The sequence below is a fragment of the Siphateles boraxobius genome, unplaced genomic scaffold (assembly GCF_051911475.1).
Source record: "Siphateles boraxobius isolate OS27281-9 unplaced genomic scaffold, OSU_SipBor_1 12, whole genome shotgun sequence".
Lineage (NCBI taxonomy): Eukaryota > Metazoa > Chordata > Actinopteri > Cypriniformes > Leuciscidae > Siphateles > Siphateles boraxobius.
Genome location: NW_027508722.1, coordinates 12,943,475 through 12,971,465, shown reverse-complemented (window position 1 = coordinate 12,971,465; position 27,991 = coordinate 12,943,475). Strand labels below are relative to the sequence as shown.

The 27,991-nt window shown below is 41.4% G+C and overlaps 1 protein-coding gene across 1 annotated transcript in view; it reads left to right on the top strand.

The window, feature by feature from the left end:
* LOC143716012 (carboxypeptidase Q-like) overlaps positions 1-27,991 on the top strand; it is a 74,008-nt gene that overhangs the window by 2,370 nt on the left and 43,647 nt on the right. The window lies entirely within an intron of this gene.

Below are 27,991 nucleotides of genomic sequence, written 5' to 3'. Positions count from 1 at the left end.
TAAATATGTACTGCTGCGAATCTCACAAGCACACCATGACGTTAAAGAATTTGAATGATAATACCCTACAATTATTATGGTTTACAACTGAAAGGTTGATTTACGTGCTCTTGTAAACCCTAAGTATTTTACAGTTTGTAATTGTTTCCTGTCAAGACTGATTTCACAAAAACTAAGTCAACATGAAACGTCGACGTACGGAGACGTAGTCGACATCTCGACTGATTTGGGATCACGCTTAGGGAGCCTGTCATCTTCGAGTATTGATAAAACGAGCCAATGCACACATTGGCGTCCGAGCTTTGCATCCACGCTCCGGGTATAAATATGAAAGTGGATGCACGCACCACTTGTTTTTCGCTGAGGAGCCGAGCGGAGCACAGAGTCAGCGGTGTTCCAGCAATAGTGGCGACGGGACTACGTCTCCGTTCCCTCCTTCAGGGAACGAGGGTTACATGCGCAACGGAGACGTTCCCTTTCAGTCGCTCACGTTCAATTTAGTCGACTCATTGGGATCCCTATTAAAACGCCACTAGTGCCACCTTCCAGTGTTCCAGACAAAAGATTCCTGATCCCCCCGCATTACTGAGGCGGAGATGGGACAGGGCTTAGGCCAGGAAAGTCACTGCTGCTCCGCAAGACCCACTCAGTCAGACTTGGATAACACTGGGAAAGCGTGCCCTTTCGTTGGAAAGGAATACGTTGCAGAAGCCACATCCTGCCCGTAGGGAGGTAAAATGTGGAGGATACACATATGGACTGGGTGTTACCGGGCAGTACAACATATGGAATATCACTGAGGTGGCTCCAGCCTATAACTGGGGGGAGACTCACCGGACAGTGGCTGCAGAGCAGGCCCTGTCAAGGGAAAGACACGGGCTCACCACAGTGAGCCGTACTGTGGAAGAATACACATATGGGATCGCCGTAGGGATCACAACATATGGGACCCACCCTAACACAGGTTCCACCAGTGCATACGAGTGTTAGGCCTGGCATCGGATGCTCCGCCACGTCCATTGCCGAAGGGTGTGGAGGAACTCGAATAGGGTTTGGCTAAAGAGGAACTCTACTGGAGCAAGAATAGCACACGTATCCGGTCCACAGGAGGGGAATGGCGCAGCAAGCCGACACTTCAAACCGGGCTTACTGAGTAGACTGGCTTCTATGTGAAGAGAGCACACGGGAAGGAACCGGCTCAACAAATAGGCTAGAAAATCTAGCGAACGTGTTAGGTGTCGCCCAGCCCGCAGCTCTACAAACATCTGTCAGCAAGGCAGCCTGCTGTGCCAACGCCCAGGAAGTAGCTATACTCCGAGTTGAGTGGGCTCTCAATCCAGGGGGGGGAAGGTGCATCTTGGTATTCATACGCCAAGATGATGGCATCCACTATCCAGGAGACGGCTTTTCCCTTCTGCTGGCCTCCAGAACAGACGAAGAGCTGGTCTGAGGTCCTTAGGCTTTGCGTTATGTCCACATATTAGGGGTGTGAACCTACACTGGTTTCACAGTTCGGTTCGATTAAAATTATGTCTTCGATTCAGTTCAATGCGATATCACGATGTATTGACGATGCACTGAATCCTCAATTTTCAATTTTACTTTACCCCCTTCGTATTTTATTTGTCTGAAGGATAAAACTTTGTACTGATACGCTCAACCCTCGAACACGATGCGCAGGAATGGCCTGTGTCGCGGCAGGATGGAGACATAAAAGTATGCGTCCTTCAGGTGGATCGCTGTGAACCAATCATGGCGACGGATGCATTCGAAAATGCGTTTCTGCATTAGCATCTTGAACGGAAGCTTGTGAAGGGCCCGATTCAAGACTCGCAGGTCCAAGATTGGCCATAACCCACTGTCTTTCTTGGGTACAATGAAGTGCAGGCTTTAGAAGCCGGTCTTCATACCGGGTGGAGGAACCGGCTCTTTCGCATCCTTCTCCAGTAGGACTGCAACCTCCGCGCGCATAACAGGGGCACGTTCGCTCAACACTGAAGTGTAACTAATGCCACTGAACTTGGGCAGACGCCGGGCGAACTGAACCGCGTAGCCGAGTCTGATGGTACAGAAGAGCCAGCTGGACCGTTTGGGAAGCACTCTCCAGGTATCCACGAACCGGGCCAGGGGGACCAGAAGCACCACAGACGTACCCGGGGTGGGGCAGCGAAGTGAAGGACAGGGACCCGGCTCGGAAGGCCCAGGGGCGGCCTGAAGCGGGGTCTCAGTGTGCGGGGCAACACTTACCTGTCAGCAGGGGGTGCGTGAGAAGGCGTAATCGGGTCCTGCGGCTGGCTCCACACTGAAGCCTGGGTGGTGGCTGCTGCGGAGGTCCAGCGGGAGCAGGAGTGGCAGCAGGAGGACGCCCTCAACGACAAGCAGGCAGAGGAATTACCACCGGCGGCGGGGTGGAGGCAGCAGCGGGCCGCCGAGGCAGGATGTGCTGGATGGCCTCCGTCTGCGCTTGGCGGCAGAGAACTGTTGGGAGCAGTTCTCCACCGCGTCGCCACACAGCCCAACCTGGGAAATTGGGGAGTCCTGGAACCGAACCTTGTCCGCATCCTTCATATCCACCAGGCTGAGCCAACGATGGCGCTCATGGGCCGCTAAGGTGGACATCACCAGACCGATCGCGCAAGCCGCAACAGCCGTACCCTGGAGGGAACAGCTTTGGTGTCAGAAGTAGAGCTGCATGATTCTGGATAAAGTGAGAATCAAAAAATGTTTTGTTTAAAATAGAGATCATGATTCTAAACAAAAACGTTATTTACTAGAGGTTCTGACAAAAATAGCTGCAGTCTATTTACAAAATATTTAATAATATGAACTGTTATTATTTTTAATTGGTTTGAATGAATGATTCAATGACTCCCTCATAAAGATCATTACTGGATGAATCCACGTTTTTTAATTAATCTCTTGAGTGAATGATTCAATGACAAATACATTTTTCAACAGTCGCTTCTCGCCACTTGATACAATATTTTTTTCAGTCAGGTTACTTTTAAAAAGTCGATTTACTCTATTTCGATCGCTAACATACACATTAGTGTTTATATAAATATTATTTATATATATATATATATATATATATATTATATATATTTATATTTATATATATATATATATTATATATTTATATTTATATATATTATATTTTTTATTACCACCGGCGGCGGGGTGGAGGCAGCAGCGGGCCGCCGGGGCAGGATGTGGTGGATGGCCTCCGTCTGCGCTTGGCGGCAGAGAACTGTTGGGAGCAGTTCTCCACCGCATATGACATATATATATATATATATATATATATATATATATATATGTGTGTGTGATAAAAGTATGTTGCCTGACTACTTGTTAACATTAGCCAATAACCTTGCACGGCCTAGATGATGCCAGATGAAAAATAATGTTGTCTCACAGGTTGACCAAGTTATTTTGTTGAAAGATTTTTTTTTTCTGGAATGATGTGCAATGATGAACTAGGATGAGGTAAATTGTGAAATAAATATGTAAAAAGGCAGGGTTCATTTGATCTCACATTTATGCATTTATACACAAAACCTTAAAGAGACGTTGTTTACACGGTTTGTCACACGTTGTCACAAATTGTTTGTCAGTTTTTGCCTTTCCATGGGAATCAAACCCATGACATTAGTGCCATTCTCTTTTTTTTTTGAGCTGTAGGAAAACACATTGTCTCATTCAGTAATAATTGTGTAAATGATTCTTATTTATACGCACAGATAAAATTCTTACAAAAAAAATCCAATTTCATGCCACATGACTTAGGTCTTAACCTTGTTCAAATGTTAATGAATTTAGAGTATTCTAAATGATCAACCTCATGCCAAAGTTTAGTAATCTACCTGAAACATGCCCAATGAATGAATGCATGTGATTGTCTTTGTTCTACTCCATGTGATCTTGTCAAAAATCTAGTGATCTGCCCGTATTACAGATAAATTTCTTACAAGAGCTGCACGATTAATCATTTAAAAGATCGCGATCCCGATTCAAAAACCCATGCGATCTTATTCCTAAATGATAACAATTCAGTTATGTCTATTAAACCTTTAACAAGTATGATCACAGCGAACATTCAAATCTGCATTGGCTGCTGACCAAGAGAGTAGTTGTCGTGTTCTGTCGGTATGAAACAGACAGTTTTCACAAACAGTCTTTTCAACCACACTAGTATCACCATTTCTGTGTTACAATAATTCAAATTCTCACAGAAGTTCTTAATATATACTTAAAGTCCCCCTGTAGTCAAGAATTGTATCCAATCACCAAATCTCCAAAATTACATATTTAAAAGTTTTTTCCTAGAGAAAAATTTCTTCATGCCTTAAAATAGCTTGAATGTAACTCTACCTCCTTGCTTCATTTAGTATACATGGTTCTATGAATATGCAAATTAGCCCAGCCTCCACTCACTCCACCAGCTCAGAGATCCACTTGTTGATGATCACTCGTTCAAGTGATTGGTAACAAGGTTATTTGTGACGTCAGAAACATCAGTGATTTCAATCTGCGTTTTTCAGACTGTCTTTGGTTTAAAGAGAAAATACTCACCAACGGTGTGAAATAATATTAAATATTACAAATATTAAAAAGACATATAAACAACATTAATAGCTTGATTTTCACCCACAGGGGGACTTTAAATATATAATATATATATATATCTAAATAATATTTATATAAACACTAATGTGTATGTTAGCGATCGAAATAGAGTAAATCGACTTTTTAAAAGTAACCTGACTGAAAAAAATATTGTATCAAGTGGCGAGAAGCGACTGTTGAAAAATGTATTTGTCATTGAATCATTCACTCAAGAGATTAATTCAAAAACGTGGATTCATCCAGTAATGAAACAAGTCTTTATGAGTGAGTCATTGAATCATTCATTCAAACCAATTAAAAATAATAACAATTCATATTATTAAATATTTTGTAAATAGACTGCAGCTATTTTTGTCAGAACCTCTAGTAAATAATGTTTTTGTTTAGAATCATGATCTCTATTTTAAACAAAACATTTTTTGATTCTCACTTTATCCAGAATCATGCAGCTCTACTTCTGACACCAAAGCTGTTCCTAAATGTAGGAACAATTATGTAGCTTTCTAAGATACCATGTCTTGACCAAATTCTAGCTAAGAATGTTTATTTTGTGGAGAAGGCAATCCTAGAAGCATATCACCAAGGTACTGTAAAGAACCCGTATGATCTGTAAAAATAGTTCAGTCTAATTAAAAACTGACTACTATCCAATATTTGTGTTAAGTCTTTTGTGTTTTTGTGTCTCATCATGGAGTCGCTGCCTAAACAGTCAGTTGGGCGGTTCCACCTCATTTAGAAGGCAACTGCCTAGGTAGACAGTAGACCATGAAGTTGCTCTTGGAACAGAACCATTATCTGTTGCATTCTCTTCCGATGCCTAACCTCCATGATTGGCCAAGCAGAGGTCATTCTGACATTTGTTTGCATTTCTGCTCAGCAGGATATCAGGGAACCAGTTATAGAGATCTGTTTTTTCTTAATGCTTGTGTTTATGGAAAGGAATGTCAGTCAGGAGTCGGAGGAATATGGTATTAGCCCCAATTATAGACAGTCGAGGATTTTTCAGCTGCCCAGCTAACACCCCTTTGACTGATCATCATACATCTGTCCAGCATCCACTGCCAGCTTATATCTAATTAGAGACTTGTTAGGGAAAGTTTTCTACTTCTATTAGTGTGCTGCCCTTTTTGTCAGTTCCACAGTTATGCGTTATATTTTCAGCACTCTTCCCTGTTAAAGTCTTCTGTGGGAGGTGGTGAAAGATTCTGTGTGATTAAGTGTAAAGGGAAAAACCATTCTGCAGACTTAAATTTTAATAGAAACGTTCAGCTTGAGTGGTCTGTTATCCCTCACACTCGGATGCATGACCACAGCTACAAGAGCGAGAGAGAGAGAGAGAAATAATGAAATTTGAGGAACTGAAGTCTCACACAGAAACCAATGTTAAATTGTTTTATAGACAGTCATTGGGTGAATCTCCCAAAACTGTCCAAGAACATGTGTGGGTCATATTTCACCCCGAAATCTAAAGAAATAATGTTTTTTATTTATTTTTTATGACAGTATTGCAAGTATCCTTAACATGTTGTCATTATTTCAATGGGAAAAAAGTCATGATAATAAATAAATAATAAAAAACAAAAACATGAATTAATAAATTCATAGTGAACATATTTTTATGAATGAATGAATGAATGAGGCATTTATATAGCGCTTTCATATGTACTACTGTACACCCAAAGTGCTTTACAATCATATCAGGGAATCTCTCCTCAACCGCCACCAGTGTTCAGCATCCACTTGGATGATGCGACGGCAGCCACAGTACAAAGGCGCCAGTGCGCTCACCACACAACAGCTATAGGTGGAGAGGAGAGAAAGTGATAGAGCCAATTCAGGGGATGGGGATTATTTGGAGTCCATGATTTGCAACGGCCAATGTGTGGAATGTGGCCAGGGTACCAGGGCTACACCCCTACTCTTTTACGAGAAGTGCCATGGGATTTTTAATGACCGAAGAGAGTCAGGACCTCGGTTTTACGTCTCATCTGAAGGACGGTGCTCTTTTGACTCTATAGTGTCCCTGTCATTATACTGGGGCGTTAGGACCCACACAGACAACAGGGTGAGCGCCTACTACTGGCCTCACTATAACCTCTTCCAGCAGCAACCTGGTTTTCCCAGGAGTCTCCCTTCCAGGTAATAACCAGGCTCAGCCCTGCTTTGCTACAGTTGGCAACCAGTCTTGGGCTACAGGGTGATATGGCTGCTTGTCTTAATAAATCATTCTAATTTGCTGTTTTGATTCCCAGGAAACCTTTCTTGTTATTACCACAGTTGAAAATGGCTGTGCTGCTTAATGTAGTGTGCAAACTGTGATAAAGTGTCTTTTTCAGGATTCTTTGATCAACAGAAACTTAGAAAGACCAGCATTTCTTTGAAATACAAATCAGGTTTCACATTGTAACTGTCTTTCAGTGTCATTTTTAATCAATTTAATGTATCCTTGCTTAATAAATAAATCAGTTTACTGTAGTGCTCCAAGCCTTTTGAATGTTAGTAAATATATATTTGCTAATAAAATGCTGCAGACATTAAGTTAATGTTAATCTAATTTGAATCACCATTGAAGGGTGACATGTTTTTCTGTGACTCATTCTATCAAAAAAGAGAATGAGATGTTCTGTACTCTCATACACATGCACAAATATGCAGAAAGCTGGATTTGTTCCTCTTTCATGATCTCAGTGGGACAGAATGCTACAGGATTGCTGACTAAACAGGATTTGAGTGCTTCATTTGGATTTCCGATTATTTTTAACCAACTAAGAGGAAACTTAAGGAAAGTGGTGAAGTGAATCTCGCAAGCTTCCTCGACCCTAATACGTGGCCATATTTACTGATTTAAAGTGCTGATTGACCGGTGACAAGATGGACTTTTAATAAAACGTGGCTGTCTATGGAGTAGAAAACCAATTAAAAAAATAAAATAAATCTGTGCTACATGAAAACTGAGATAAGGGGTTGTGGTGTTCCCTTTTTCCAAAAAGGTGGTAACGCACTGGGCTTGATCCAACTGTTTGTGAACGGTGATACAAAAATGCGGAAATGTAGTTTTCTCGAAAGCCCAGGAACTGTCCACCGGATGATGCTTTAAAATAGGCAAACTTATGCTTTACCTGTAAAAGAAGATGAATTTGTGAAGCAGATTAAGTTGCTCTTCATATTTAGCAATTACCATCCTTTTTTGTTCCTTGTAGGTGTCATCTTTTCCTTCCTAATGTTGCAATAGTTGCCTGAGGTTTCTCTGGGTGAAATGGTCATTGTCAGTCAGTGTTTTCAGTTCAGTTCTGAATTGGGATTTAACATTGGTGTTGTAATAATTTGTCATTAGCGGTAATGGTGTTGGTATTGAGAGTTTTATTCTTGTCTATCAACTCATTGGGTCATAGAAGTGAACAGCAGGAATGATGTGATGTCTTTTGACGCGCACAACACGCACAATCACTATGCATCGAATAACCTTTCACTGTTGGCCTCTTACTTGAGAATTTCCTCCTTTTGTTAAAACCAGAAGCAGCATAATGCCAGTCCATTTATGCAGAATTGACATATAATGGCAGGAAATTCAGAGTAAATATACCACTGGTAAAAATGTTCCTGTCAGCAGTGATTTTAAAACTGTTTATTCAGGAGAATGAAGAAGTATGACTTCATTATAGACAGTTAAGTCTATAAAAAAGTCTTTAAATGTGCTATCTGTATTCAGAATATTTGAGGACTACTTGTAAGACCACAACAAAAAATGACTTTCAAAAACATTAGTTCACAATCTACACTGCTCAAAAGTTTTGGTGTCAGTAAGATTTTGTAAAAATTTTTTTAAAGACATCTCTGTAATATTGTGAAATATAAGGCCCTATGAAATCTGTTTAATTTTTTACGCAAATTCCGTTTTATTTTTTTTCCCAAATCTGGTTTTAGTCTATCTGGGTTCCATTTTTTCTGTTTTAGTTTTTTGGACTCCAATTTAATGGTTAAATAAAATGTTAGTATTCATTTATTAATAACGAATAATAATTCATGTATATTGATATTAATTAATCATTTATTAAAAGTTAAACAAAAATGAAATTTTTAGGGCCCTATGAAATATTTTTTTTTTCAAATTCTGTTTTATTTTTTACCAAATTCTGTTTTCTATTTTAAGTTTTCTGGATTCTGTTTGAATGAAATTTTTAATCACTTTATCACACTGGTTTAATTAAATCTTAATAATCTAAAAGCATGTTTAATTAATTGAATTCATAAAAACATGTAAACAACTTTTTTTTATTCTGTGTTATTTAAAAGAAAATGCTGGCAATCAAATAATTAATTAAATTAATAAAAACATCAATTCAGTTGCTAATACAATGCAAAATCAGATATATGTAAAATTACAATTTTAGAAAAAAATAACATTACGATGTCTAGAAATCAATTTCAATAGTAACTTTACATTGGGTTTAATTAGTCTTTTAATGAAATCTACTAATATTGTAGTATATAGTGCAGCGATTTTCTTTGTGCACCTTAATGGTCTTGTGGTTAACTTTTGCCAGGTGTGTCAAAGGTTCTGGGTTCTAATCCGCACACGTATAGATTATTTTCTTTCTCATCAAAACTGAATATGTTCATCAGTGGTTACAGTATCACACAGGGACACATTTGTGTGCATTTTGTTTTGTGATTTCACCGGAACGAATAGAGAGTCTCCGTAACAGCGATAGATTGAAGCGTGTGTCCGAGTTAAGACTGGGCGAGCCACAGAGAACACTGTATATATGCAACTGATAACCGCGGCAACGAGCACTCAGCTTGATTTCAAAAACAACACATTTTACCACTAGATTGTCTCTTATTTAATAACAAACTAAATAAATGCTCTGCTATTTAACTGGAGATGTTTTATTTATTTGTATTAGGTACATCCGTGCCTCAAAATGTTTCACAAAGTGCAGGGGGACAATATCGAAAATGTGATGGGGACATGTTCCACCCATAAATTATGCCTATACGCATAGATGCACAGTAAAAATTAAAGCTCTACTTTCACATTACGAATGCTTTACTTTGCGTGTCAGAATGTTTGAATCCATGTGCTAACACTGCTAAAACACTATCACTGTAAAGCTGCTTTGAATCAAACAAATTTATATTGTAAAAAGCGCTACATAAATAAAGGTGACTTGACCATCATATTTTCTGCTATAAACAGCATAAAATAATTAGAGCACCATTTACTTGCCTCAAAAAAGTCTGGTATTGTTATTATTATTATTTATTTCTACACTTCAATATGTGAATTATTCCATCAGAAAATTAACACTTTTAGCGTTGTCAGACTTTAAAACAAAGGAGCTGTGCACTTGTTGATATTTGTGTTTTGAAAAAGGTTTTGTTTAATGTTTGATTCCTAACCAATTTTCTACATTAAATATTTTCTTTTTATTTAGGCTAGTAAATTTAATTTCGGGCTACCACAATCTGAAGAGTGCCTGCCCCGAAGGGCTACCAGCGATTTATAAATTTTGCGTGCCCTGCAAACCTATATTTCGGCGAGTTTCCGTGAAGACCTTTGAATATCTGTGGTTATGATCACTTCAGGGAGCCCTATCATCTTCGAGTATCTACAGAGCAAGCCAATGAACGTTGGCGTGTGTGAATCGCGTCACACGCCCCCCGCCCCACAGCGCAGGTATAAACAGGAAGCGGGCGCAGGCACCTTTGTCTTTTGCTTTGGAGGCGAGCTTCCTGTCTTGTCTTTGAACTGCTGACTGCTGACTATGTTGGAGATCGCACGTCTCTCTCTCTCTCACTCTCTCTCTCTCTCTCTCTCTCTCTCTCTCTCTCTCTCTCTCTCTCTCTCTCTCTCTCTCTCTCTCTCAGCAAAAGAGCATTGTGTTGGTTCGGTGGGTGTTCCCCCAGTGTACACTGTACACAGCGGCCATTCCCTGGGTGCCTCAGCACTATTGTGAAAGTCATAAAAAAGCATTTTTCATCACAGAAAGAGCAACACAGGTGTGACACTGTGCCAGTGTGTCTCTGTGACATTTTCAGGATGTCATTCTGCCTGTGCGTTTCTAGATGCGGTCGTTCCCTGGCGCCAGCAGACGGCCACAATAGCTGCCTCTCATGTTTGGGCATTCAGCACACTGAGGCAGCCTTTGTTAATAGTTCATGTTCCCATTGCAGGAATATGACTATGGCAGCGTTAAGATCGAGACTCGCTTACCTCAAGGGAGGTGCAGTCTCCTCGCCCATTCCCCGATCTAGTGCCTAGTCTGGATCTCAGAATAGACCTACTTCGATACTTAGCCAGGGTGATCTGAGGATTACCGTGAGGGCTTCCCCGTGAGGCAATCTCCGTTGGTCCCAATTCAAACGAGCATGCTAGTCCTTTGCATGGACTACCAGTCATGTCCTTTGGAGCTCCACCTGACGACCAGATGTCGGTTTGAACATCGGAGGGGGAGCTTCAGTCAAATTGAGCTTCAATTTCGTTGACAGGTTTCCGATCCAGAATGGGCAGCTATGCTTTCCCGGGCCTCCACCACATCCTGAAACCTCTAGGTTGGACGATTGGTTTCTTGGGGCGGGCCGTGCTGGTTCTCAGCGCGCCACCCCAGTGCCATTCTTCCCGAAGGTGCATGAGGAGCTCACTAGGACGTGGATGGCGCTGTATAGTGCCAGAAGCTGTCCTAGTGGCTCCTCCCTCCTCACCACCCTCGATGGCGTAGCAGCTGATGTGGATGTCCCACCAGTAGACATGCACAAGGGTGGTTCTGAGCCAGAGCTCCTCCGGGAGCTCCGTGCGGCAACTGACCTCGCCATCCAGGTGACGAAAGAAACTGCACGTTCTGTTGGTCAGGTGATGTCCACCTTGGTGGTCCAGGGTCACAGGGACATGTTGCTCAGTCACCTCAGCCACCTAGAGCTTTGGGTCAACTGGGAAAAAGAGCAAACTCACTCACTGAAAATTTTTCAGAGGCTCCTGGGTCATATGGCATCTGCAGCCGTGGTAATGCCGCTTGGATTGCTTCATATGAGGCCACTTCAACACTGGCTCCACGATCGAGTCCCAAGATGGGCGTGGCAGATCGGCTCGTGCCGGGTTCAGATTACCCCGCATTGTCGCCAAACTCTCAGCTTGTGGTCGGACCCTTCATTCCTGCAGGCATCAGTTCCCCTAGAACAAGTGTTCAGACATTCTGTGGTCACCACAGATGCCTCTGCCACCGGCTGGGGGGCCACCTACAGCGGGCAAGCAGCTTCCGGTCTGGGACGGGGCCTCAACTGCATTGGCACATCAACTGCCTCGAGTTGTTAGCAGTACACCTTGCACTGGAAGCTTCAAACCGCCGCTACTAGGCAAGCATGTACTGGTCCGTACGGACAGCGCTGTGACCATTGCGTACATCAACCGCCAAGGTGGTCTGTCAGGGAGGACGAGGAGCAGGTCTTGCTTGTTGCGCCGTATTGGCCCAACCGGACCTGGTTCATGGAACTAGGGCTCATCGCGACAGTTGGCACTACGTCCAGGACCCCCGAACATGCTCGATCAGAGTTGTGCTTTCCTTCCTGCTAGCTGGGTTGGAGCGAAGGCTGTTTCCCTCCACCCTTAAAGTGTATGTTGCCTCTATCGCTGCACATCACGATGCAGTTGAGGGTAAGCCACTGGGAGAGCACGACCTGATCGTCAGGTTCCTGAGGGGGGCGAGGAGACTAAATCCGCCTCACCCACTCTCTATACCCTCTTGGGATTTGTCTCTGGTCCTTTCGGCACTTCAGAGACCACCCTTTGAGCCTTTGCAGTAAGTTAAAAATTCTGTCCTGTAAGACAGAACTTCTGGTTGCATTGGCCTCCATCAAGAGGTTAGGTAACCTGCATGCATTTTCGGTTGACGAATTGTGCCTGAAATTTCGGCCCGACTAACTCTCACATGATTCTGAGACCCCGGCCCGGATACGTGCCCAAGGTTCTTACCACTCCCTTCCGGAACCAGGTGGTGAACCTGCAAGCGCTGCCTCCGGAGGAGGCGAACCCAGCCCTGGCTTTTTTCTGTCCCGTTCACGCTCTGCGCCTATTTGTGGATAGAACGCAAAGCCTCAGGACCTCATACCAGCTCTTCGTCTGTTACGGAGGCCAGCAGAAGGGAAAGGCCGCCTCCAAGCAGAGGTTAGGCCACTGGATACTATCGTCTTGGCGTACTAATCCCAAGACGTGCCTTGCCCGTTCGGGTTGTGAGCACACTCAAGCAGAAGTGTTGCTTCCTCCTGGGCGCTGGCTCAAGGTGCCTCGCTGACAGATATATGTAGAGCGGTTTCTTCCCGTGTGCTCGCTTCAACCAGCCAGTAACACGAAGTTCCTGCTGTAGTGTCAGCTTGCTGCGCCACTCCCCTCCACATGGAGCGAATATGTGCGCTTTCTTCCCGTGTGCTCGCTTCAACCAGCCAGTAACACGAAGTTCCTGCTGTAGTGTCAGCTTGCTGCGCCACTCCCCTCCACATGGAGCGGATATGTGCGCTTTTTGCTCCAGTTGAGTTCCCCACTTGGCGAAACCTGTAGAGTTCCTCCGCGTCCCTTCGGCAGTCGGATGTTGCGGAGCGTCCAACACCAGGCCTAGTGCTCGTATGCTTGTGTAACTTGTGCTAGGATGGGTTTCATATGTTGTGATCCCTGCGGCGATCCCATATGTGTATTCTTCCACGATCAGCTCCGTTGCGGTGAGCTCTTGTCTTTCCCTTGGCAGAGTCTGCTCCGCCATCACTGTCCGGTGTAATCTCCCGCTTCTCAGGCTTGAGCCACCCCAGTGACATTCTATATGTCGTACTGCCCCTAACCGGCCTTGTATTCTCCACATGTTACCTTCCTTCGGGCAGGATGTGGGTTCTGCAGTGTACCTCTCCCCTGGAAAGGCACGCTTTTCCAGTGTTATCCAAGAGTTCCACTGTGTGGGGTCTGACGGAACAGCAGTTCGAACTCCCTCTATGCAGGCCTTCCACCCCAGAATGTTGGGGGTCTGAGAGTCTTGCGTAGGGTTCTGGATGTGGCAGCAACGTTGGCATTTTCCATAGTGATCCCAATTACGTCGTCACATTGAACGTGAGCGACTGATAGGGAACATCTCGGTTACAAATGTAACCCTCATTCCCCGAAGTAAGGAACGGGAGACGTTACGTCCCATTGCCACGGCTGCTGACCATCGCTGCACGGCCAGCACAATCTCGGCTCCTCAGCGAAAAACAAAGGTGCATGCGCCTGCTTCCTGTTTATACCCACGCTGCGGGGTGGGGCTCGTGATGCGATTCATGCACGCCAATGTTCATTGGCCTGTTCTGTAGATACTTGAAGATGATAGGGCTCCCTGAAGTAATCCCAATTACTTCGTCACGTTGACGTAACGTCTCCTGTTCCCTCCTTCAGGGAACGAGGGTTCCCTTTCGTTCAGTCACTCCTAGTTAGGTCAGTGACTGACGAAATGGGGGTTTCGCTTAGAAGCCTATCACCTTCGAGTTCTACAAAATGAGCCAATGGCAAAACAACACCATGGGTCTGTGGAATTTGCATGGACGAGACGATACATTTGTAACCAAGATGTTTTTCTCAAATGAAATGGTAAAATGCTCATGAAGTGACTCTCAGAGCGGCTCTGGAGATGAAGTTCATGTATTCACAGTCATGCTTTTTATTTATAATCAAAAAATATGACTAAATTCTGTAATTACATCTGTGTTTTCTGCATCGCTAAAATTATTGGGCCCTAGAATTATTAATGTACAATATACAATTTATTTTCAATAATTTGATTTACAATAACATTTTTATATTTTTTAAATGTAAATTATTTCTGTGATGGCAAAGCTGAATTTTCAGCATTACTGCTGCAGTCTTCGGTGTCACATGATCCTTCAGACATCATTCTAATATGCGGATTTGATGCTCAAGAATTATTTATTATTATTATCAATGTTGAAAACAGTTGTCACGTTTCTGTTTGTGTTTGGATTTCCTCTGTTCATTGTGTTCAGTTTCTAGCCACTCCTCCTTCATTAGTTCATCCCAAACCTGTTTGTTACTATGGTTTCTGTCATTGAGGTCATTTGTCCCAGCTGTGTCTCGTTTCTCTCATTAGCTCTATGTATTTAAGCCCTGTGTATTTTCCTGTTCAATGTCTGTCGACGTTAATGTTAAACGTCAAAACTGGTTGTTTTGTCCTGGTTCTTATGGCGCTTTTCCACTGCATGGTACGGCTCGGTACGGCTCAGTACGGCTCGGTTCGCTTTAGCTCGGTTGCTTTTCCACTGCAGTTAGTACCGCTTCAAAGTGGGTGGGATTATGACTGATCGTTACAGTTTATCCGCTCCTCGGCAATCAACGAGAGGAACGTCTACACTTCTCGTCTACTCACCACGATTCAGCCATTTCTTCTTTGGAAGTTTTTTTTCTTCAAGCAAGTCAAGCTAGTAGTTTTAAAACAGGTGCTACAGCAGTGGCTGTTACTGGCTATTTAAATCTAGCGGGTTTGATATCTCGCAAATACAATGACACTGGTAGTGACGATTCTGTCTGTCTGACCAATCAGTGATCTGCAGTGTTTTCACGTCACATTTTAGTATCGGTACCATGCAGTGGAAAATTTTAAGGTTATTGTTAATAAAGTCTGCTGCACAGAAATCATGTTTCCTCGTTGCTGCTACCAGAAACCTAACAACAGTTGTGCTGCTTAATATTTTTGGGGAATCCGTGATATATTTTTTCTTTGGGATTGTTTGAATAGAAAGTTCAAAAGAACAATTTATTTTTAAGCTTTCGTAAAATCTGTAATGTCACTTTTGAACATTTTAATTCATCCTTTAAATAAAATCTTACTGACCTCAAACGTTTGAGCAGTGGTGTAGTTGTTTTTACAAGGACGAAGTTTAAAGTATGAAATGCTTTATGCAATCATTTTACTTTCGTAATGTGATGTATTTCTGGGTGAAACAGGATATTTAAATGAGAAAAAAAAGTTGGACGGGACTGGGGATGGATTTCACCCATAGGGAATTTCTTGGAATGTGAAAAGAGGGGATTACAAAAAAGGGTGGTTGTAGGAAAGGGGATGAAAAGTAAGAGGGTTTCAGGAAAACAGCCCACAAGGAAAATTAAGTTAGGAAGCACAAGTTTTTGCATTTTGATGAAAGATTACCAAGACAAACATTTTCCCCTTTTGGAATGACATGCACCAGTGAATCATTCACAATAAGTCTGGGAACGTGTATTGTGAAAGTAAATGGGGTCGATGTTTACTTTAATCTAATCTCAAGATTCTGGAAATGACATATTGTGTCTTTCAATCAGAAATGTTTGTTTTGGGTTTACCCTATTTATAGCCATATACCCTGTTTATGGTGAATGTTAGTTTGTAGTTTTTAGCTTCGTGTCTGTCACTAGCCTGCTGTGTTTTGATTTCTACTATTTGCAGAAACGGAGACCTCTGATGACGTTGATTGGGGCCCCCTGAGTGTGTGTATGTGTGTGTTTGACAGAGAAAGAGGGAGAGAGAGGGCTGAGAGCTACGAGTGACGTTTTTTTGGTGCGCGCGTGGGTTGCTCTGATTGAAGGCAGCCATAACGATAGTGTGACAGGTTGTGTGTCCACGTTTGCCTAATGCCTGACTGCAGGGGAAACATTTTTACTTGGTATTAAAAAAATTCTACCACACACATAGTGTTGCTGCCCACACTATGAGCAGCTTATACTCACTGATTTATCTTTTAATGAATGATTTGTTGAAAGGGAAATGCTTGAGATTATACGCATCACATTGTGCCCTTTAACAAGACCTTAATCTAGAGATAAGCATGCTGTAAGTCATATTGGACAAGATGTAATTGTAACTTGGTAACAACCAAGGAAGAATTAATTAATTCCCTACTGAAGAGCTTCCCCGGTTATTGGTTTTAGGCACTTAGGACTGAAAAGGCATGTCCTCCTCGTTTATTTAAAGTCCCCCTGTAGTCAATCATGATTTCCCTCAAAACTCATCTTTGATCACCAAAATGGCATATTTAAACTTTTTTTCCTTAAAAGAATTGCCATGTCTTAAAATACCTTAAATGTAACTACACCCTTGCCTCATTTAGTATACGTGGTTCTATGAATATGCAAATTAGCCCCATCTCCACTCATTCACATGAGCTCAGAGATCCACTTTTTGATGATCACACAATGATGTGATTGGTTACAAGGTAGTTTGTGATGTCAGAAACACCAGAAATTTCATACCACATTTTTGAGACGGTCTTTGGTTCACTGCAGTTTTAAGGAAAAAATACTCAGCAATGGTGTTGACTTATGAGTTTGTACATGGTTTGTCTTAAAGAATATTAAAAACACCACACGACTTTTTTATTGTTTAAACAACAATAAAAGCTTGATTTTCTCCACAGGAAAACTTTAAATTAACTTAATGATTTTGTGAAATAGATCACTCTTCAAATCAGTTGCCAGGGTGATCCTGATATCCTGATATCATAAAGAAGAAACATGTATTAAAAGAACGAAATTCTTATTTAGTAGTTTGACTTTTATATTTTTTTCTTAAATATATTTTAACAAATGTAAATGCTTATTAATCTTTGAAAAAATGTTGTCATGTGAAAACGTATAAAAACTTACGATATTATATCACAGGCCCCTGCAGATTCAGTTTGCAAGTTCATAAACTTCTTAAAATATCAGATAATTTGACCTTTTTATGACAAGGCACGTTAATTTGTTCTAAAATGTCATGTGCTGCTACTCCCCAAGAATGTAATGACATTTATGAATTATAAATTAATGAATTATTTAATAAATCAATTCAAAATATTTGGAAAGCTATTCCTTAAAACCCCTTGAGCCGCAGGGATCCCTGGTGATCCCGAATTTTACATTCAAAAAAATTGTGCATTGTTTTTGAGCTGCTTTATCTCTCTATTAGTAATTGCTAGAGCAATTCTGAGTTTTTCACAGTAAACTGTCAAGTGTTAGCTTTTAAATGATACCTTGGTTTTGTGTATAGTCAGAAGGACTCCTTAGCAACAACCATTTTATTATGGGTATGTCATTTTGCACTCGATTGCCAAAAAGGGGGGCGACTGGTAAGGGGTTAAAAATATGTTTAAACACATTTCAAAAATAATGGTTTAGATATGTTCATTCACATATTCATGGTGTAAGAAAAAATATGATTTTCATTTTTCACAAAAAAGGTGTACATTTTTAAAAACTTGGCACATGCATTTTAAAATGATTTAACCTTCTCTTTAGAAAAACTCTTATTTGTCATCGACCCACATTCTGTAACTTGCTGCAGTTTGTGCCACAGACACGAATGATACCCTTAACACTCTCGTTGATAAAATATATGCAATTTTTTTTTTTAAAGAATCCCACTGACTTTGACATTGACATCTGGATGGAATGGGCTCTTTTGACACTCCGTAGCAATGCCCTGACAAACCGATACCCTGACATAGCAAGCATCACAGGGTTGAGTTTTGTGTGAGAAAACACTACTCCCATATCTTTTTAAAATTCTAAAATATAGTTGATCATACAGTTGCCTACAGCAGTTTTTTTTTTTTTACCAAAATGTCTAGTTCTTTTGGTGTAAATTGTGGTAATACAAAATTGGTGATTCTGTTTAACTGTCTCTAAAGACATCTTTACACAGAAAAAGCGGCACAGAAACCAAAAATATGAAGCGGCATAAAAGCACAAAGATTTGCATTTACACAGAATGTTTATTGCTTCTATGAAGCTGAATAAATGCATTTACACAGGAATTAAAAACTCGGGAAACAATGCTTTTAACATTACTACCGTTTCAACAACGTGTTATAAAATGAATTATAAATAATGAAATAATAAACAATTAAATTAAACTCAAAATAAAAATACACAATTTTGTATTACTTTAGTTAATAAATAGTTTTTTCTATTTCTTAATAAAATTGTTCCAGCTGGGACAAATGCTATAAAGAAATACTGAATTGTTACACCGGGTAGATCACCCCAGGATTTACAGAGGTCGAAAGGTAGAGCCATAAAGTCCCTTTGGATTTTGCAGAAGGCACGAGAAATGAACAATGATGCTAGAGTTAGCGTTTCTGGCAGGACAGCAGATGTCACCAGACCATCGTGAAATATAGTCCTCAAGGGAATGATTTTTGAATATAATATAAAAATGCAATCACAGTGACGCCGCCGATTGGAATGAGAATTTACCGTATCTGAGAGAAATGTAGCAGCACGTTGATCTGTCCCTTTAAAGGAAGATTACAAACGACGAGTCGGCAACTCTGCTGTTATTTTTAAGGTCTGCTTCACGATGTGAAAACAGGACTCTTTTACTTCACTGTCCTTTGCTGGTAGACATTTTTTTAATTTTACTAAAACAATAAGGAGCTAGGCCTATATGATATGATTCTCGCGCCACTTGAGCTGACAGGCGTGCTTTTGGTTGTCATGACAATAACGTTGTTTAGAACGGCACAAGTTTGCGTTCATTCACACTGAACCAAAACAGTATCAGAGTCGCCTTTGATACTAGGGGCTGAAGTGGGTCAGACACATCATATTCTAAGTCTGCTTTTATGCGGCATTGCGTCTTTACACAGAATTCTGAGCAGACACAGAGCCGCTTTAGGGCAGCCTTAACTCGGCTCTGTAAAGATGCCTTAAGCCACCGTTGCTGTCACTATGTTGAACATTGTAAATGACAACACACTTGCAATGTCTTGCCAAAAACAGACCGTCACATAGTTATGAATCACTGTGCATGTACCATTCCCTAAAGTGGTAGCACTACAGTTATGCAGTCCTGTAGTTGTGTTGTTGTGTGGTTGTGTAGGATGTTTCCTAAGGTTACGCCATGTCACGGCCCATTGTGTTTTAATTAGCGTTGAAGCATTACACAGCATTCCTTTTTGCTGTATTGCACTGCACAGTGTCACAATGTTGTCCTCTGCTGTGTTGTGCTGGACTGGGTGTAGCTGGTCCTGTCTACAGTAATTGCACATCCAGTGTCATCCTCCCCCACAGTGGCAAAGTTGGAACAGGCCTGAGAAAAGAGCCAGTTCATTAAATGTATCCATGGCTTGGCTGGCTGAGGCAGGAGAACATATACTTTTATATCTTGATCGAGCAAGAATGGGGGTCTTTGGTAAAATTTTATCAGCTAGGGATTCACTGATAATAAACATTTGGTCGATACCGATAAGCTGATAATTATTTTATTGCTATACTGTACGGGGCTGTTAAATGTTTGATTCTGATTGGTTTATGAAGGTGTGTTAGTATTTTACAGTAAACACACAGCTAAAGTAGTTGACCGCATTACAGTTCCATTTCACTGCGCCAAATTATTTCAGTGATTTCAAAGGTCTTTAGAGCTTACATTAGGTTTTAGGACACACATAGGTTTTTATGCACATTTTTAGAATTTATGCGCATCTTGGCTTTTCCATCCAGCATTTTTTTATGCACAAAATTTCCACAAAAATAGGTGGATGGAAACATACTGTAGCTACAGTCTTGACTTTAAGCAGAATAATTCACTGAATTATTAGACAAATAATGCATACCTTAAACATCCTTAAACAAGCATGTAAAAATAAAACTGCAAAAAATGCAGTCTGGTTGTTAAATATTTTGGTGAAACATTTCTTCTTGTCTAAGTAGGTGGAGCTTGGCACACTAAATAAGCTGAAATGTGGACCTGACCTTATTCCATTAGTCAACGGTCTGGTTAGGTGAGAATCTCCGATCTCACTATACTATCTCTTGTGAGTATACCTACCTTATATAACTACTGTTGCTAAATTAAAAAAAAAAAAACTAGTAGGGCAGAAGATATGGATTGTCATGAAGAGACAGGTCTCATGGAGTTGGATGTGACAGCCATGGTGTCAGAAAGCCTAATTGAATTCCCCACTTTGCGAATGTCAGTAGCATTCAGTCGCATTCAAAATTAGAACATATTCAACCCCACTGGAGCAAAGGAGACGAGCCCACCAGTGAAGATATCATAAGACAGACTGTGTTTGTTCTACTTTCAGTCTCCTATTAATCCTGGCAATGCCCATATGAGTCTCTTTTTTTCCGGTTTTTATTTTTTCTTTCTTTCTTTTGATTCCTTCCTCTCTCTGCTTTTGATCTCTTTGTACTACACCAGATGGTGTCTGTTGTATGGCTTTTATATTTCCCCAGAAATAACCTTGGAAAGTATCCTCATCATCCTCATCATGATCATCAGCCTCAACATCATCTGTAGTCTGAGAAGAAAGACACAGTAGTCTGAATAAATGTCTGAGCTCTACTTTTAAAAGCAGGCCTACCCCATTGATTTTCATAAAGAGCTTTGAAATACAACTTTAAACGTGATTCTTTTAAATTAAGGACAAGGTTCATTATAAAAGATGAAATCTATTACTTAAATCAGTCCAATTAATTTCATTCTTAGTTTTAAAAAAAAGGCCGGAGTTGCATTTCAAAACAGTTTCATTGGCATGGAGATTAGATGTAGTGAAAATAATAAAAGTCATTGCTTAAAGCGATAGTAGCAGAACCTTTTTTAAACTATGAATCACATTTATTATCTCAAATGAATGTTTAGCATCTGTTCATCATAGCTATCGCCAGCATTTTTATGGAGATTCATTTTATATTAAACGATAAATTACTCCATGACTTGTATTTGTGGTTTAGTATGCAGTTAAAGCTGTTTTAGAAAAATTAACTGCCAAATATAAATATGGAAGCAGTGGGGAATATAATTGTGTGTGGGAAGAATGTAGGTTAAGAATTCAAAGTTTATATAGGCCATTTTAAATAGTGTGCTTTTGGCCAGATAGTATGCTGATATGCTGATTTGTTAGTATGCTGAAATCTCATCTTGTTAAAGTGATAGTTTATATTCATAATTCATAATTTACTAATCCTCATTTCGTGTATGACTTTCTTTCTTCCGTGGAACCTAAAAGAGGATGTTATGAAGAATGTTTAAACTGTTTTTGTCCTTACAATGAAAGTCAATATGGTCCAAAACAACTTTATTGTTTCATTGAAAAATTTAATTGTGAATAAACCTCCTGCTCTGCAGAATCATTGGATTGTTTCTGGAATACAGATATTCCACCAGAAGGCATATTTGTGTGTTTTGTAACATCTATTATTGACAAATAAATAATGCAATGTCATAAAAAAACAATCAAATGTCCTAGATGTGGTATCATATTGTTTCCCAGAAACAGCAGAGAGTTGGCCATCAAAAGCTGGACTCAACTAATGCCTCCAATGCACAGTGGCTGGCATCTTGTGGGGTTTACCCTGTCATAACCATTCATTTCTACTGCTCCAGGGGCCAGGCTTCTGCCTTATAAATAATGCACTGAGCTGTGATAAAACCTTGTGGCACCCAGAATAGCTTCTTCATACCAACAAGTAAAGGACGGGGAACTGGAATAACACTCCACATCTACTGTACATTGCGTTCATGGGCATCTTAACCTTGATTGCTTTCTGTAATTTAATAGTGTGAGCTCATAAACAGTTATATGGATAAATAACTCTCTAATGAATGAAAGAGCCTGTATTACATTTTTCTTCATCACTAAAAAACTATGATATCGAGGGCATGACAGTAAAAATTGGCCCATTGGTCCAGAGCCAGCATGAGACAGTTTTGGGCCAGTTGATGGAACTTGCCCATGTGGTGTTTTCACAAAATATTACATTACTTGATAGCATACACTACCTTTCAAAAGTTTGGGGTCGTACGATTTTTTTTTGTGTGTTTTTGAAAGAAGTCTCTTATTAATGTCATAAGCGGTGGCTGTAATGAAGGTGATACTCAAAATAAATCTTTAATCCAAGAATTAAAAAAATAGCAACCTGGAGAAAACTCAGAGGAAACGCAACCATAAATACACTGACATCAAACAACAAAAATGCAAGACCGGAAACTAACAGAAAGTGAGGAAAATGAAGCGCACAACGAAGGATAGACTCAAAATAAATCTTTAACTAACAGAAAGTGAGGGCTTATGTAGAAGGGCAAACAAGGGAGCTAATGAGATAATTAACGGAACACAACTGAACTGAGGACTCAAATTAATCTGTAGCCATAGGAACAAAGAGGCAGGGAATGGAGGAGAACTGAATCAATTTACAAACTAGAAACCTAACCTAGACAAATACATGAACAGAACAGGGAAAAACAGAGCAAAAACAAATTTAAAACGTGAGTACACCCCCTTCCCAGATGGCGCATCCTCGCGTCGTAATAAGTCCAACAGTGGGGGGAGGGTGGGCACCCAGGAGGCTGACGAGGGACTGGCCAAGGTGGCTTAGGCAGGACAGGAAGCCTCCTGGGCAGTACTGACAATACAGAAAGCCATGGAGGTGCCGGTATTTCAGGGATCCACGGAGGTGCCGGCAGTGCAGGGAGTCTGGGAGGGGCAAGCTTCATTGGATGCCAGGGAGGTGGCGGCAGTTCAGAGAGCCTGGAAGGGGCCAGCTTCACTGGGAGTCAGGGTGGTGCTGGCAGTGCTGGAACGAGCGTCTCGGGGACGGCCTCTGTGCCCATGTCTGGGAGAGTAGGTGGCTCTTGGACGGCCTCCGTAGTCGTTCCTGGGAGAACAAGCGGCTCTGAGATGGTCTCCGTGGCCGTGTCTGGGAGAGCGGATGGCTCTGGGCTGCCCTCCATGGCCGCGTTTTCAAAATTTTCTTAGGAGAAGCTTTGGGGGTGTGTGCCAACCACAAACACAAGATAAACGTGGCCATCATGGTCAGCATTGCACTCATTGGGCTTATCTCTGGGGCTGGAGCCGACACTGGAGCGGACTCAGGGGCTGGAACAGACTCTGGACTGTCCTCAGGGGCTGGAGTGGACTCTGGACTGTGCTCAGGGGCTGGAGCGGACTATGGACTGTGCCCAGGGGCTGGTTTAGATCTGTGAATGGCCCAGACACACATAAATGTAAAAGGACATCATGGACAGTGCAGTGCTCTCTGGGTTGGGCTCTGGAATTTCCCTTACTGGAACGGACTCTGGAATTTGTTTCACTGGAACACACTCTGATATTTGTTTCACTGGAACGGACTCTGGATTTTCTCTTACTGGGATGGACTCTGGAATTTCTCACACTGGAACAGGCTTTGGAATTTCTCACACATGGAATGGATTTGGGAACTTCTCTTACTGGAATGGACTCGGGATTTCTCTTACTGGAACGGACTCGGGAATTTCACACTCAGGAACGGACGCTGGAATTTCCCTCACCGAAAGCATTGTAACCATTTGTATAGGCAATGCTGCAGCCCTTGGATTTGGAGAAAATGACCATTTGCATTGGCAGTGCTGTTAAATCCATCTGAAGTATGTGTTTTTGCATTCTGTCACGGGCGGTGTAATGAAGAGAGGAACGAAGGAGATACTCAAAATAAATCTTTAACCCAAGAATCAAAATAATAACCAGGAGAATAACTTGGAGGAAATACAACCGCAAATACGCTGACATCAAACAACAATAGGGGTGTGACGAGACACTTATCTCACAAGACAAGACAAGACACGAGATTGGGTTCACGAGAATGAGATGAGACGAGATTTTTGCACAATATTTTATAGAAATCCTCAATGACAAAATTCAGTACTGGAAAAATAGTCTGCAGGTGCATTTTGAAATGTTTTAACTAATAATCTTGTAATGAATTTCAGTTCAGTTCTACTTTATGAGTATGAATTATCAAATGCTTTGAAAGACAACAATATACAAGCACTGTAAAAGGTTTTGCCACAAACTCAACTGACTGGCTTTTCTCCTGTATGATTTAACACGAGTCACTTAAGACCTTACTGTACATTTATGAGCTTCCAGAACTTCTGATTGAAGCTATGTGACCTCCTAATTAAATTAATTTCAACAAATTGAATGTAGCAATAAAACAGTATAAATAACAAAAATAAATAGCAGTTTTCTCTTAGTCTTATTAAGTGCAAACAATAAGTTAAAGTGCAACCATAATCAAAGTATGCTACTGTAGCGCACAGACTCTTTATAATTGTTGTGAAATTGCTGTTTTATTTTGCATCGGCAGTTATAGGGTTAATGCGGTGAGTTCGGAAAAGGCCGGTTAGAGCGAAACGTGTGAGATTAAGGGTGAGTTAAGGCTGATTTATACTTCTGCGTCGGACCTACGCCGGAGTCTCTACGCTATAGACTATGCATTGGTTTTCATTTACTTCTGCATCGTTGTCCGCGTTGACGCGCAATTACACATGCAGAGGGAGCATGTGAAACCCGAGGGACTGGTTCTATCTGACCAATCACACCGCTAGTGTCCATTTTTGGAGAGGTGCACGTCAGGGTACGCCAAAGGGCGTAGGGCACGCCAAAGGGTACCCTACGGGGTACGCCAAAGGGTACCCTACGGGGTACGCCAAAGGGTACGCGCGCTACACACAGCTTACAACCTAGCTATGGCATGAGTTTTACACAGAAGTATAATTTGGGCTAAAGGCTGGTGTGTTTGTGTACAGTTGTTCTTGTGTTCCGATTAAAAGTTCAGAAAAACAGAGCCTCCCTTGTCTGTCTTTTTTCAGACGTTAGAGTACTCTCTCAATTTTCAAAGTGCAAATAGAGACCAAAACAGAGACCACAGCCACAACTATACAGTCCAGAGACAGGTTTGATATTGGGAGACAGACTATTGTATGTAGCCTAATATGCGCACATCAGGGAGCTCAAGTTTCACTTTCGGATTCGCAATCACACGTACTCTGTGTATAGACCTTATGTGCCAGAGAAACAAGCGCGCAGCCATCTTTAGAATATTTTCTTTGAACTTCTGTTTTTGAGGTCGCTCTGTATATTTCTATGGCATCGCTGTCCGGGAGAAATTAGCTGGTGAAGTGGATTTACTTAATGTAAAGTTAACAAAAGTTATCATAAGGTTTGTAACTGGGAAGATTTTAAAACGAGTTGTTCATTCATAAATACGCAATATCGCCTGTGAAAATGCAGACCAGAAGACAAAAGACTTTGAACGTAGCGCAGGGCTTCATAAGGTCTATAGGGAGCAGCGTGCTGAGTGCGCATTTTACAAGAAGACATTTATCAGACGCTTAGGCTCTGTTGCGCAACTAATCATCTGCCATCTTCACGCGATCAGTGAACCGTGATTCCTGCTTCACTGCGTGCAAACACAACTGCAACTCGTGCTGGATGAGCAGAGCTGACGTTTAATAGTTTACAATGGTTTTTTACTTTTATGAAAACAGCAAAACGACAATGAAGGCGGTGCCGCAGTGGGTATCGTAATGTAATGTGAATGTAGCGGTGGCATTCTTTTTTTTTTCTGTGGCATATTCTATGCTAATTTCACCCTCATGCTCCGTCATCACGGATATTGTGATACCCCTAAACAACAATGCAAGACCAGAAACTAAGAGAGTGAGGGCTTAAGTTGAAAGGCAAACAAAGGAGCTAACGAGATAATTAACGAAACACCTGAACAGAGGACTCAAATCAGTCTGTAACCATATAAACAAATAGGCAGGAAATAGAGGACAACTGAACCAATTTACAAACTTGAGAGCTAACCTAGAAAAAGACATGAACAGAACAGGAAAAACAGAGCTCAAAACTCAAAATGTGACAATTAGGGTCTTGGCTCAGATTTACTATAACAGCTTGCACAAGTGCAAACCTAGCCTGGCAAGCCAGATCCACATCAAGATGTTAGGTCTGGGAACTCACCATTGGCATGCCTCAATCCGAGGGACGGGATAAACGGTTGTCTTTCAAATTCCTTCTGAACGCAATAGGATAGCACTACAACCAACCTGAGCAACAACCGGTTGTGGCTGAGTGAGTCCCATTCGTTTTCCCACCAGCAGAGCTAGTTGATATACTTTTGCCGTATCCGGTCGTCAAAACTCCGAACACATCTTCCTTCTTTAAGAATTACTTAAGTGTCGTTCTTTGTTCTTTTCTCAAAGAAAAGCTTAACGCCAAGTCCTCCAGAGTCGTGGCCAAAGCCGATTCAAAAGAACATCTTTGTTTTCAAGTAGCAGGGAATTCACGTAGAACCGTCACATCTCTGCTGTCATTATGTTAAGCCCGCCCACCAACTCTATACACGATGTTATTGGCCTGACTAGAGTTTGGTTTTTCCAGCTCGAAAGCCAACGGAGAGTTGCTAGACTACACTGGCTGCAGAATAAATTTTGCTGCTGCTAGGGTGCGTCTAGATTTCTAGGCTAGTGCAAACCCTCTTTTGGCTTCAAAAAACTACTGTTTTACTCAGAACATACTAAAGACACAGTGAATAATTAACACTGAAAACGTAGACAAGGTTATGTTTGCAGCTGAACTTGTTGCATATGCATTTGAAGGAGTTTCCCTTTGAAGCCTGGGACAAACCAAGCCAACTTTAAAGAACTAGCAGCGACGATAACCAACAGTGTTGTCACCTCACCTCAGCTACGTCTGGACCAAAAAGCTGCACTTGAACACACTGTACAGACTGCAGCCGACTGCAAACTGGCATGTGCGTTCTGCACCTGCGTGTAAGAAATTAACTGTCTGTATCAGCAGGTATCAATAGTCTATAATCATCATTCAAAAGGAGAAACCGAAACAATATACGAGATATACGCAGATATTCAAAATGGTGAACAAAGCAGCGCTTGCTTACCATTTTGAATATCAGTTATGTTAATAACTTTCTTCTTTTTATTCGGCGCATGTTGTTATGAAAATATTTGTTTTGGAATGCTCAGGTAGGATAACAACATAAGGTCAGCCTTGTCTGTGCCGTCTTGACTTGCTCTCTTTCATCACTTTCTCGTGCACTGACTCATTCGTTAAACTGAACATCTAATCAGCATTCCCACTTTCACCGATGGCCCAGACGCCGATTCAACATGCTGAATGGGGCAAACTGGCCATTCTCCTCTGACCTCTGGCATTTTCGCCCAAATAACTCCCACTTACTGGATATTTTCTCATTTTTGGTACATTCTCTATAAACCCTAGAGATGGCTTTGTTTGAAAATCCCTGTGGACCACAAAACATTTTAAGGGTAAAAGTAGCTCTTAACTTGACGGTTTAGGAGAAACTCTTATGGGTGTGTGTGTGTGCCAGTCCTAATTTTATGACTAATAAATTTTAGCTCTAAAAGTTTTTCCAAAAAGCATTTTAGCACTAAAACCAGCTCCTAAATCTGTGAAAAGTTAGCAGTAGTCAAGAGGACTCCTAAGTCACTAAGAGTAAATCACAAACAATCCTACTGGCTGTTGCCGGCAATCCGCCTCAGCAATCCTGGACACCATTTGGCAATAA